The following is a 12,212-nucleotide window of genomic DNA, read 5'->3' as shown; positions in this document are numbered from 1 at the left end:
AAGTACGGGAGTTTATTAAATTTCGATTAAATCAAATTTAATTAATCTGATTTTGGTTTCTACCGGCTGAGACTTGCTTAATGACAAGAAACGCTTGCTACGCAGGCTATAATTTAACGTGATCCTGACTGAGACTAGAACCCCACTGCACTTGGGTTGGTCATATTGTTATATGTAGTTTGTAAAAAACGTCCCTCTCTAAAAACGAACGACCCCCCTCGGACTATTATAATTTAATAACCGCCCCGGGCGTTTATTAGATCATTTACGGTAGTTATTAATTCCTTAAAGAATTCACCAACTAGAGGTCTATCACAAATCCTGCATTATGATTTTGCTGCGCGAATAAATGGTCTATTAAGCCTAGTTTAAAGGCCGCATTGACGTCGTGCCGTATAAAATTCGAATTTTAGTCGACGTAAATATAGCGGTGGTTTTAGACGCCGTGTTAAATTAGGCGTAGGACATAATTTAGTTCTAGCGGGTTGGCGATAAGTGCCTGCGCTATCACAATGACAGCGGTACATGGCTTGTTTCGCGGGTTAAAACTTCATGTCGCCATCAATATAGTGTGTCCTGATAAGAATAATAAGTAAGAGAACGATAAAATTAATATAATATTTAACTATCAATCAGCTAGATACTTGTATTTTTTAAATAACGAGTTCTCTGCTAAGAATATGTTTTTTGTTTTGTTTTTCCAGAAGGGTGCTGTGAAAAGCCTCTTATGTCATCCCCTAACCGCTAACCTCTTCTTACTGCACCGTTTTAACTTCCAGATACGCTCTATAATATATCGTCGGGTCAGCGCGGTACATGAATGAGTGAAGGTGGAGTCAAAACAATCAATATTAAAAGGATGAAAAAGACTAGACAGACGGCGGCATTTCTCACATTCCTCTAGAGAAAGAACTCCTACACATTTTGCACTGTTCGTTTGGTCTGCGTAGAAACGACTATTTATATGTTTTAGGCTCGCGTTAGGCCATTGTTTTCATATATTTGGTGCACGTGCCTTCAATTGTGGAAAGATTAACCTAACTAACATGACTTACTGGAACTCTTTGAAATGCAATGAAAAGATGTTATCACCAAATGATTAGCTCCGCCTGGCTCCAAAGAACACATAAATAATATATTTCCCTGTTGGTCGCGATTTCTTTTTCAGGAGCATGTAGCTGCTCGTTTTTTTTTTTCTATTTTCTTTTAACTGAAAATTAGGCTTTTCGCGTAAGGAAAAACTGCGAGACTTTCTAGTGCAGTGAAAGGTTTTCCCGAACGCAACTTTCGATGTATGGCGTGATTGGATGTCAATATTTTAGCGGAGCCTCATAGTCATAGCTATCATGCTCGAAGATCTAGCGTAAGAATTTTCATTCGTAAGTTTACTTAAAGTCAAGAAAGAATTCGTCTCAATATAGATCTGATCTCCAAGCTCTTGGAGCTTCTTTTTTGCTTGCAGTTGGACGATCGACTTCAGCGGGCAAACGACAGGGTTCTTGGGAAGATTTGAGTCGCCAATTTTGCGGGCTTCTTTGAAAAGAAGTGGCAAGATTGGATATATCAGGCTTTTACCGAAGACTAAAACATCTTTCCCACTAAACACGACTGTATCCCAAGCAGTTGTTCTGGCTTCAGAGTTTCTCTTATCGTAGAAAACAAAATAACATGATCCATTATACAGGCAAAGCATTTTGTCAGCGACGCGAGCGTTGTTGATTAGGATTTACAACTAAACACTGCTTTGCTGTGATTGGGCCTTTTTTCACACCTCTAAAAAAGGCCCAATCACAGCACAGCAGCTCACAGCATTTTGGAACTCAGAATTGTACATTATCCTTCCTGCTTCCTTATTCGCATTAATTAAGTTATGGAGAGTCACCCCTGATGAGCAATCTCAAGAGAAATAAAGACGCCAAGAGGAAACAAAAAAGGGAGGGAGGGGGTGGGGGTGGGGGGCTCTTTCGACCTCCCATCCGTAACTTTTGAACCATTGGAGCTATTATTACCAAATTTTCAGAGAATCATCATTTGACAAAGAGGAACAAAATGATGTACTGTGTTGCCATAGCAACACAATATGACGTCATTATGATGCCATTTAAGGACATATGGTTATAAATAGCCTATCTTTCGAAACCTTTGCATAGAACATCCAAAATCCAAATAAGTTATCATAATCAGTTCGTATTCAAAAAGAGACCGATATTCTATAAAGAAATTGTCTTTGTGACGTCACGATGACGTCACTTAAGTAAGCAGAAACGGGCAATATTTCTTTTTTTTAGATGCGTATTTCTGTATGTCTTTTTTCGATAATCTTTTTATCTTGCAGTAGACATATATGTTTAGTGACACTGTTTCTGTGACAACGATATATGACACCTACGACGTCATTAATTGGCATGGTACCTTTAATATAGCATAAGTTTGCAACTGGACTCTTAATTATGGTAATTCCCTTGAAATAGTTCTACAACCCAGAATTTTTTTAAAACTTGGCATAAACAATATTGAAGTTAAGGGCTTTCAAAAAATGTAATAAAAAAATGGGGGTACCGACCTCGTTTTCACAATAGAGGGGCGTAGAGTTGACGCGTTTTTACTGATCGCGCAAGGAAAAATCCCAACTATTAGTTTTCAAAAAGAGTGCCTAAAGTCTTTACAAAATTAAGTTCTGTTTGTCGAGCTGCCAAAATCCGATCTGCTAAACAATAACCCGTAGTAGCTAATGTTCAAAACAACATTTTATGAGATCGCACTAAAAGACATTGTTTTCGCCACTATCCATACGGTAAAAAGCGCCATTTTGAAGTATTTTTACGGCTTTTAAGAGAAATAACAAAACTTCTGCAACCCAACTTCTTCTTCTTCTTCTTTCAGTATATTATTTTTCCGTATATATTTAACTATTTGGGCAAATAAAAAATAGGGGTAACCGACTTCGTTTTTCTGCCAAAGCGATTTTAAGTAAAAAAAACGCGCGCCTTTTGCTGTGTTTTCTTGTACAACTGCGGCGCGCGCGCACTTAATACCGGAAAATTCGAACAAACAGCGCGCGCCACTATGCGCAGAAGGGGTGAGCAGTGCAGCTCAAGGGAATTACCTTAAGTCTTTCATTGCCATAACGCCCTGAGACGCCTGTAAAATATAGGCCTAATTCCAAAACGTCAAAAATGCAAACTAAACATCACCAGACCCGGATACTCATAGGTTCATCCAAGGCATACACGACCTTCAAAAGCGCATCCAAGCAATGTAATTGCAAATTGAATTGACTCTTTTGTCAAAATATCAACCTTAATTTCTGACCAATTCGTAAACAAATGCTTAAACTTAGAAACATTTCTTACCAAAAAAGACACAAAATTCCCAACTACAAATAGAGACAAGCAAACAGATCAAGTCCTCAATAGATACCTTTATTGCGCTCCGTCAGGTCCCATTTTACAGCAATCAGTCACAATAGTCAGTGCTATAACCTCCATTAGAAGCGAGTCACCATGTTTAGCCTATTTTGCATGCCTGCACTGCATCATGGGAGTCTTGGAAACACCTTGACAGACAGGCGGGCAATCTCCTCCCCCAGAACCATAACAGTTTTTTTATAAGTTTCTTTGCCCCGAAGCCAAACAAAACATTTCCAGGTCCAAAGAACCGAGAATAAGCCTGAAAACAATTTTTGAATAAGGTTGGGTAGCAAAGATGGCCCACATTGGAGAATATGAGGCCATTCACCAGAAAATTCCTTTCTCACTTGGTGAAGCCCAGACAAGGAATTATCGGATTGAATCAACCTCAGCGTGCAAACATCCATAAGCACAGCATTAATTATGCCCAAAAAGACTTCATGATGTCCTAAGGCACTCTCCAGATGTGAAAAAGCTGTAATTTTTAAGCAAATTACAAGCAAAACTGTTGTAAGCAACAGGCTGTAGCAGTGCCGTCGCTAGAAAGAAAAGGCACCGCAGTGCATAATTGGTAGTGTTGGACTTGAAATAGGAGTGGGGGAGGTTTCTGTTTTCAGTCTGTTTTTCTTACAATGCTCAAAAGTACCCAGGAGTGAAAGGGTTAAAGTAATAATTTTAATATCTTTCCCAAAAATGTTTTTTTTTTACTTTTTATTTGAAATAGTGTAATATAAAAGGTTTTGCCAAATTTAGATGTTAGTTAGAAAAAAACAGCGTTTTTAGCTAATTATGTGACATCAGCATCAGCCATCTTGGATCCGCCATTTTGAATCCGCCATCTTGGATTTAATGAAATTTATTTATTTTAATCAATAAAAACTGGGTGGTAAAATCTGAAGATTTTTGACAATATTTAATCTTTTCAAGTTTTATTAAAGATTTCAGTTGGATATGCATGTTTATTTTGCTATTTCTACAAGCACTATTTCGAGAAAGTCAAAAATTGACCAGAAAAACACCACCCCTCCCCCCTAAAATAGAGATGTAAATTTTTTTGTTTCCTCAAAATTTGGCATGAAACGTTTATATAAAATTGATTTACGTTGAGGACGTCGTATTAATAGTTCATCTTGACGACTTAAAGCGTTTTGACTAATTTTAATTAAATCTATGTCTCAAAACTTGGTTGCTATGGTTACCAGGGTACACATATCAAAATTTTGTTTACACCCAACTGATCCCAGGTAAATTTTAGGAAAATCCATCAAATTTCAATGCTCTAGCCCTACTAGTTCAAAAATTATTACAGATCAAAGGTGCTGGGGGCCTCAAAAGCCCCCCCCCCCCCCCCCGGTCTGAATAGGGTTAAATAATACTAGTGACGTAATGAGTATTCAATAAGGTTTGAATAGTACATTATCCTTCCTGTTATGGAGAGTCACCCCTTCTTCGCAACTCTCCAGCACTAGAAACGCTTAGTGAGCAAATAAATAGAACACCCCCCCCCCTTCCCAACCTTATTCCGAGAGGAAACAAATCTTAACTCCCAACCTTATCTTTTCAACCTTGTATATAAAACCCAACAATCACCCAAACCTATTCCCAGCCTCATCAAGTTAACAACAATTGATTATCACACAAGAAGACGGGTACTTTATTCATTCAAAGGCTTTTGAAAACCCTAACAAAGCATTTTGCTTCCTGTACTCGCTTCCCAGATCTGGCGGTATCCTAGCTACAGTGTCGCTTATTGCATCGGGTCCATAACCTGATGAAGATTAATGTAGTGTTGGGCTGTAGAAGACGTTTTCCAGCCAACATGGTCCATGATCGAGCTCAAATCAGCACCGGCGAGTGCTAACGAAATTGCACAGCCACTCCTCAGGCCATGTAGGGTAGGACGCCTAACGTGAAAAACTTCAGGGAGTTGTTCTACATAATAGGAAAGCCTCGACTGCGCCGCCGAGGAGTCGAAAGGGGACTTGAGGACGTGACCAGACGGGTCGTTGGGTTTAAACAAAAAGCCTTTTCTCACAGGAACATTTACGAAATCACACAAACAAAGGCTCCACCTGGGTAAGAGCCTGTGAATAATGTAGCTGTTCTTCTCTAACCAACTCGAGATAAGTTAATTTCTCTATTTATATGACTACTGTTTCCAGTGACTAATGTAAGAGAGATAAATGTGCAGATTATCTTATTCTTTATGTCCATTTCAGGCCTTTGGGGACATTTAACCTTTTTATTGATAACTCATTTTTCATACCCGATTCGAGTTTTGGGGCTCCGCTTTTAGGCAGTGCCTAAAAATATATAGTAGCTTTTTTGTTATCGAGAGCGCAAAATTGAAAGGATCTCAGGATCTCCTTACATAAATATAGACGTGAATGAATATACAATGGTAGTGTAGATCCTCCATAGTCCTCCTCTATCATATTTTATTAAGCGGGAGGACATCGTTTTTTGGACCAAGTCGTGGCTACGACTAACGTAACTGATTTGGAAAGCATTTTTTACACGATTTTGAAGGGACTGTAGAGACCAAAGCCTCAGACGACATTTTCTACAGCTATATGGAACTCCTGGTAAACCACAACCATTCTTGCTCTTGATGCTCTTATTTATTTATACTCCTAGTCGTTACTGTGCTTTTACGTGCGCTCATAATTGATTGCTTTACCTAAGTTTGTCAGTTTTTTTTTAATACCCGTCTATTTAATTTTCCCGCCAAATACTTCTTGACTTGTTTGTACGCTCTGGTGATCAACAACGCTTTGTGAGCTGCCTGGGCAGCCTGTTTGATAAAGTCTATGCTTGTGAGGCTACACTCTTTTGATTAATTCTTTCTCGTTGCCATTTCTGATTGATTTTCTGTGTAATTTTATTTTCATTCAGCCTTTTTACTAAACTTAATTAATTCACCGCTCTAGTGGTCAGTCACCCGTATACTTCAACTTAGCCATATTTGCATATTTGATTGCGTTCCTACGGCATTGTTCTTTTTGAAAGTGCGTTGTGTGTTCCCGCGGGACTGCTTTGATCTCTTCAAGTACTCACTGTGTTTTCACTGTGCAAAGTATAGGTCTTGTACATTTACATATTACTTATTTGTACTTTCTGTTATTCATCTGCGCGCTAATTGCTGAAAATTGCAAAAGTACGTACATAAGTACAAAATAAAGTTAAACTAAATGTATAAAAGTATTCAAACGTTAAATGAATAAAAAACAACTAATTGAAAAGTAAATGAACCAGTTTGACAGACTTTATAAAATCTTATTTATATTTTAGTTTTAAATAAGTAATAACAAAGTATATAATAAGAAAGTAATTTTAGTCAAAACTTCTTATTTTCCTGAAACACCCAATTTCCATCATCAAGTACAAATATTTTTTCTTTCTAGTTTCTGGTGCGCACAATGAGGAGCAGCCTTGCACTTGTTTTCTATGTATCACTTGTGCTGGTGCTGGCGTCTTCGAAAGCGCCTGTTTCCTCCGAGGTTCGATGGATAGGGCATTGCTACACTCGACTGGTTTTCTGTTCAAGAGTACGAATCAGAAGACAGAAATGCCCTGGCATGTATTATAACAACACGAGTGCCACCTTTCACCTCCCTCTTGAAGGTGATCTAGTTTTCAAACTGAACCCAGGACCTGAGAACAGCCCCATTCCAACAGTTGTTTCATCTCACCCTAAAGTTCGTAGTTCTACATGGACTCGGACACGAAACGCTCGCAATCTTATTGATACTCAACAGTTGCAGCTAGAGATGAACAACCCTCAGCACCTTCATCGAACAAATAACTTTTCGATGATGAACAATGTAAGGCAACCCATCCCTGTTCTTGTCAATAACTATCCAGCAAATGATAAACTGGTGGAGTCTCAATCTAAACGAAACTCGGTGAGATCAAGTAATTTAATCCCGATCCCTATTGTCAATACCAACAAAGATTATATAAACAAAAAGATCAGCCTGCGTCTGTCTCACCTTAATGTTAGATCAGCAAATAATAAAGCTCCAATTATAAAAGACTTTACGGTGGACAATGGAGAAGTGCTTTAAGAACGGTGATTACAATTCTGTCGAAATGGGTACCCTTTGTCCTACGGGATACCGTTTTCTTCACAGCCCAAGGCTAAATGCAAGAGGTGGTTGTGTTGCACTGCTCTTTAAAGATCGTCTTGAAATCAACAGCCGGATTTGTGAACAGTTCAACACGTTCGAGTTCATGGATGTGCGGGTTCGTGATTCTGTCCAGCTCAGGATTTTTTTTGTCTACAGACCACCTGAATCCACATACACATTGTTTTTTGATGAGTTCTCTCGATTACTGGAGCAGGTTCTCGCTGAGTCTAATGGTCAACTGTTGTTCATTGGTGATTTCGATCTCCACATGGATGATGCTAATGACAGATATGCTAAAAAGTTTCCCAACATATTAGATGCATTTCACCTAAAGCAGCACGTCAAAGACATAACGCATAAAGATGGCCACACCCTAGACCTTGCAATAACTAGTTCTGATGATGACATCATCAAAGGGATTTCTGTCCGGAACCCGATGATTTCTGACCACCATGCCATACACTGTGAACTTGACCTTTGCAAACCACAATTTGCGAAGAAAGTTGTGAATTTCAGAAAGCTTCGATCGGTTGACATAGACCAACTTTCTGAAGACCTTCTCAACTCTGAACGTTTTCAAAACCAACAAGTGAATATTAATAACCTGGTTATAAAGTATGACAACACCCTTAAAGCACTGTTAGACAAGCATGCTCCGCTAAAGGCGAAACTTGTTACCATTCGCCCAAAAGCTGCCTGGTATACACCCGAGGTCTCTGAGGAAAAGAGAAAGAGACGGCGCTTAGAGAGGAAATGGGTTTCCAATGGTCTTCCAACTGACCGTGCTAATTATGCTTACCAGTGTGGGGTAGTCTATAATCTTATTGATTCACTAAAAACCTCATACTACACATCGATCATACAGGAGCATTCTTTGGATCAAAAGGTTCTTTTCAAAACCATTAACAAACTTCGTGAGAAGAAGTCAGTTCAATATTACCAGGTTGCCTCCTCTAGTGAGGTGCCAACAACTTTGCTGATTTCTTTAATGAAAAAATATCTAAAATCCACCTAGATCTAATGGAACAGCAAACCATGGTTGGCCCCAACCCTTATTGCGACCATACGTGTACTGTGGAAATGAGTGAATTTGATGTAATTTTAGAAGGTGACGTTAAGATCTTAGCTCACAAGCCTATATCGAAGTCTTGTAATCTTGATCCTTTGCCGGCCTCCCTTTTAAAGGGATGCTTTAGTACACTCCTTCCTATAATAACCAGGATTGTTAATGCCTCGCTTTCATCAGGTGTAATGCCTGACCCAATGAAAGTTGCTGAACTTCACCCTTCAATGAAAAAGCACAATGCCGATCACCTACTTTACCCTAACTTTCGTCCAGTCTCTAACCTACCGATGGTTTCTAAGGTGATCGAAAAAGCTGTTGCTGAACAATTGACAAAGCATATAGTTAGCAATAATTTGGATGTTTCCCTTCCAATCTTCTTATAAGAAATTCCATTCCACAGAGACAGCTCTTATTAAGGTGCAGAATGACATCTTATGTGCCATTGATGGTGGAAACTCGGTATTGATGCTACTGCTTGACCTGTCGGCGGCATTTGATTCTTCTTTCACGTCTCTCATCGAGTTATGGCCTGACTGGCAATGTTCTCGCTTGGTTCCGCTCATACCTTATATCCCGCAAACTGTATGTACGGGTTGAGCACTGCAAGTCATCTTTGCGTAGCCTGGAACGAGGTGTTCCTCAGAGCTCTGTCCTAGGCCCGCTACTCTATCTTGCCTATACTTCGCCCATTGCTCACATCATAGCACGACATGGCATTCTATACCACCTTTATGCGGATGATTCACAACTTTACGTTTCTTTTCGAGGTAATTCACAAGATGAACTTTTGATGGCTAAAACTAAAGTTGAATGTTGTGTTCATGAGATCAATGCCTGGATGGTGCATAATGGACTAAAAACTAAATCATGATAAATCAGAACTTATTCTCTTTTCCTCCAAGTTCTGTCCTGCCCCAAGTCTCGAACATGTAAAGGTGGTTGATGAAATCATCAAACCTGCCTCTGCTGCATGGAATCTGGGAGTAATTCTTGATAAGTGTCTTTCTTTTGAAGATCATCTAAAAACAGTATGTAAATCTGCAAGATTCCACCTCAGAAATATTGGCAAAATTAGGAAATACCTTGACAAGAATTCCACAGAAATAATTATACATGCCTTTATCAGTTTAAAACTAGACTATTGCAATTCCCTCCTTTACGGATTACTTGACTACCAAATTCATAAATTACAACTTATTCAAAACACAGCTGCTCGCATTATCAGCTTAACAAAAAAGACTGAGCATGTAACACCTATCCTGCAAGATCTCCACTGGTTACCAGTAAGGTACCGGATAATTTTTAAAGTTTTACTGACCGTTTTTAAATCTAGCAATGAAATGGCTCCACTATATATTAAAGATCTATGCAAGTATAAAACTCATTCCCGATCACTACGGTCTGCTTCTCAACAATACCTTCAAACGGGGCAATTTGAAGACCTATGGTGACCGTGCCTTTTCGATTGCGGCTCCTAAACTATGGAATGAGTTGCCATTTCACTTAAGGACAATACAAAATCTTAATACTTTCAAGCAATGCCTTAAGACTCACCTTTTTAAAGAAGCATTTAATTTATAACTAGTTTAAAATCCATTTTTTTTAATATCACTGTCAATCATACATTACATATATATATATATATATATATATATATATATATATATATATATATATATATATACTTTTTAATTATGATATCGATTTTTAAAAATGTAACGTTTCTTATTAGACACAATGTATTGTCAGGGTTATTTTTAATTTTTAATTGTGTAATGTTTATTTCATTGATATATAATTGTAAAGTGCCTAGGGCAATTATTGATGAGGCGCTATATAAATGCTGATATTATTATTATTATTATTATTATTATTATTATTATTATTATTATTATTATTATTATTATTATTATTATTATTATTATTATTATTATTATTATTATTTTTGTTATTATTATTATTATTATTATTATTATTATTATTATTATTATTATTATTATTATTATTATTATTATTATTATTATTATTATTATTATTATTATTATTATTATTATTATCTCTATAGTCCTCTCTTTAGCTGTTGCGACGGGCGGGATTCACGAACACTCGGGTAGATTTTACTATCGACTCGTACTTCAGACAAAACGGTTCCTAAAAGACTTCATTCCACTTAAATCCGCATACTTTCTCATTAAATACTGCCTTTTTTTTCTGTGAACATACGAGTTTTGAACTAAAAACTCATAAAAGAGTAAGACCGAGAGGGGCCTGAGAGTTGCGCGGCTGGATTACTGGCTGACTGATTTGTGACACCACAGGGTAACCGCGCGATGACCACAAAACCAAGTCGCATAGCTTACCATATTTCTATACCTATGGAGCTCCGCGCTGGCTCCGCTATCAAGCCACACGTTTGTCATTGTTTCGTTTTCAAAACAAATCATCTGACGCATTTTCAAAGCAAAGTTAGATGCTTTATTAACCAAATCTAATAAATTCCAAATTTGTTTAGAATTTCTTGTTGGTATGGGTGTTGTTGTATTTATTATATAAACTAGAAATATTTTCTTTTCGCATGTGCGTAGCGAAAGAGAATAGAATAGCCGTTTTCACACTAGAGACGAGTTTCCTGTCTGGGACGATTTCTTGTCAGACGAGGTTCTCGTCTAACCGCGAATTCGGGACGTGAAACTCGTCCAATTACAGAGAAAGAATTCACATTTGGATGTGTAAAGACTGCAAAGATTTTGATGGCAGGGAACTGGTATGAGTGTGCGTGGTTACATAGCAGAAGGCGCGGACACTCTTCCTCGACAGTTCGTTTTGCCTCTGCAAGTTTTAACCATGTTACCTACATTTATGCTCTCGTCACAAAAAACGCAGGTCAGCCACAAATTCATTTGATCTTTTAAAGAGAAGTCTTGCTAGAAACCTTGCTGTGCTCGAAGAGTCAGATTCGCGTACCACACCAGCTTTAGCTATGGCAGCCGCTTGCTTATTTCTTCTACAACAGAGAAACCCAAAGCGTCCTGATGAAGAAAGGCAAAAGTTGTGGTGGGAAACTGGATATAGACATTGGACTGAAAAACATTCAAGAAACGATTGCGTGTCAATCGGGACACATTTCACATGATTCTAGATGCGGTCAGAGATGACATTACAAAAGAAACAACGAGATTTAAAGAGCCAACGTCACCTAAATGTCAAAGGGGGAGGAAAGATATTGGGGGGCGGGGCTCCGAAAATGGTTAACCACCAAAATGGGGGGGGGGGGCTCCAATAAAAAGGTCCTCTAAGGGAAAAAGAAAAAAAATTTGGGGTTCTATAAGGGGGGGGGACACCGGTAAAAATGTTTACAATGGAAGGGGGCTCTGAAATTTTAAGATGTCTTGAGTAAAAATCTTCCCCCCTCCCCCTCGGTGTAATTAATGAACATTCCCTTACTTTGGTCAATAAATGCCAGAGAAGCATTTGTCTCTGTAAAAACAAGTAATTTAATTTAACGACAACAACAAACAACTTTCCTCAGCGAAGGAGTGCTGTATTCAAAGCTTAGTATGAGATAGGCAGTGTTTTGAGTCATCATCAGATCGTTGCCAGTCCCCT

The sequence above is a fragment of the Nematostella vectensis genome, chromosome 5 (assembly GCF_932526225.1).
Source record: "Nematostella vectensis chromosome 5, jaNemVect1.1, whole genome shotgun sequence".
NCBI classification, from domain to species: domain Eukaryota; kingdom Metazoa; phylum Cnidaria; class Anthozoa; order Actiniaria; family Edwardsiidae; genus Nematostella; species Nematostella vectensis.
This window is presented reverse-complemented; position numbering follows the sequence as displayed.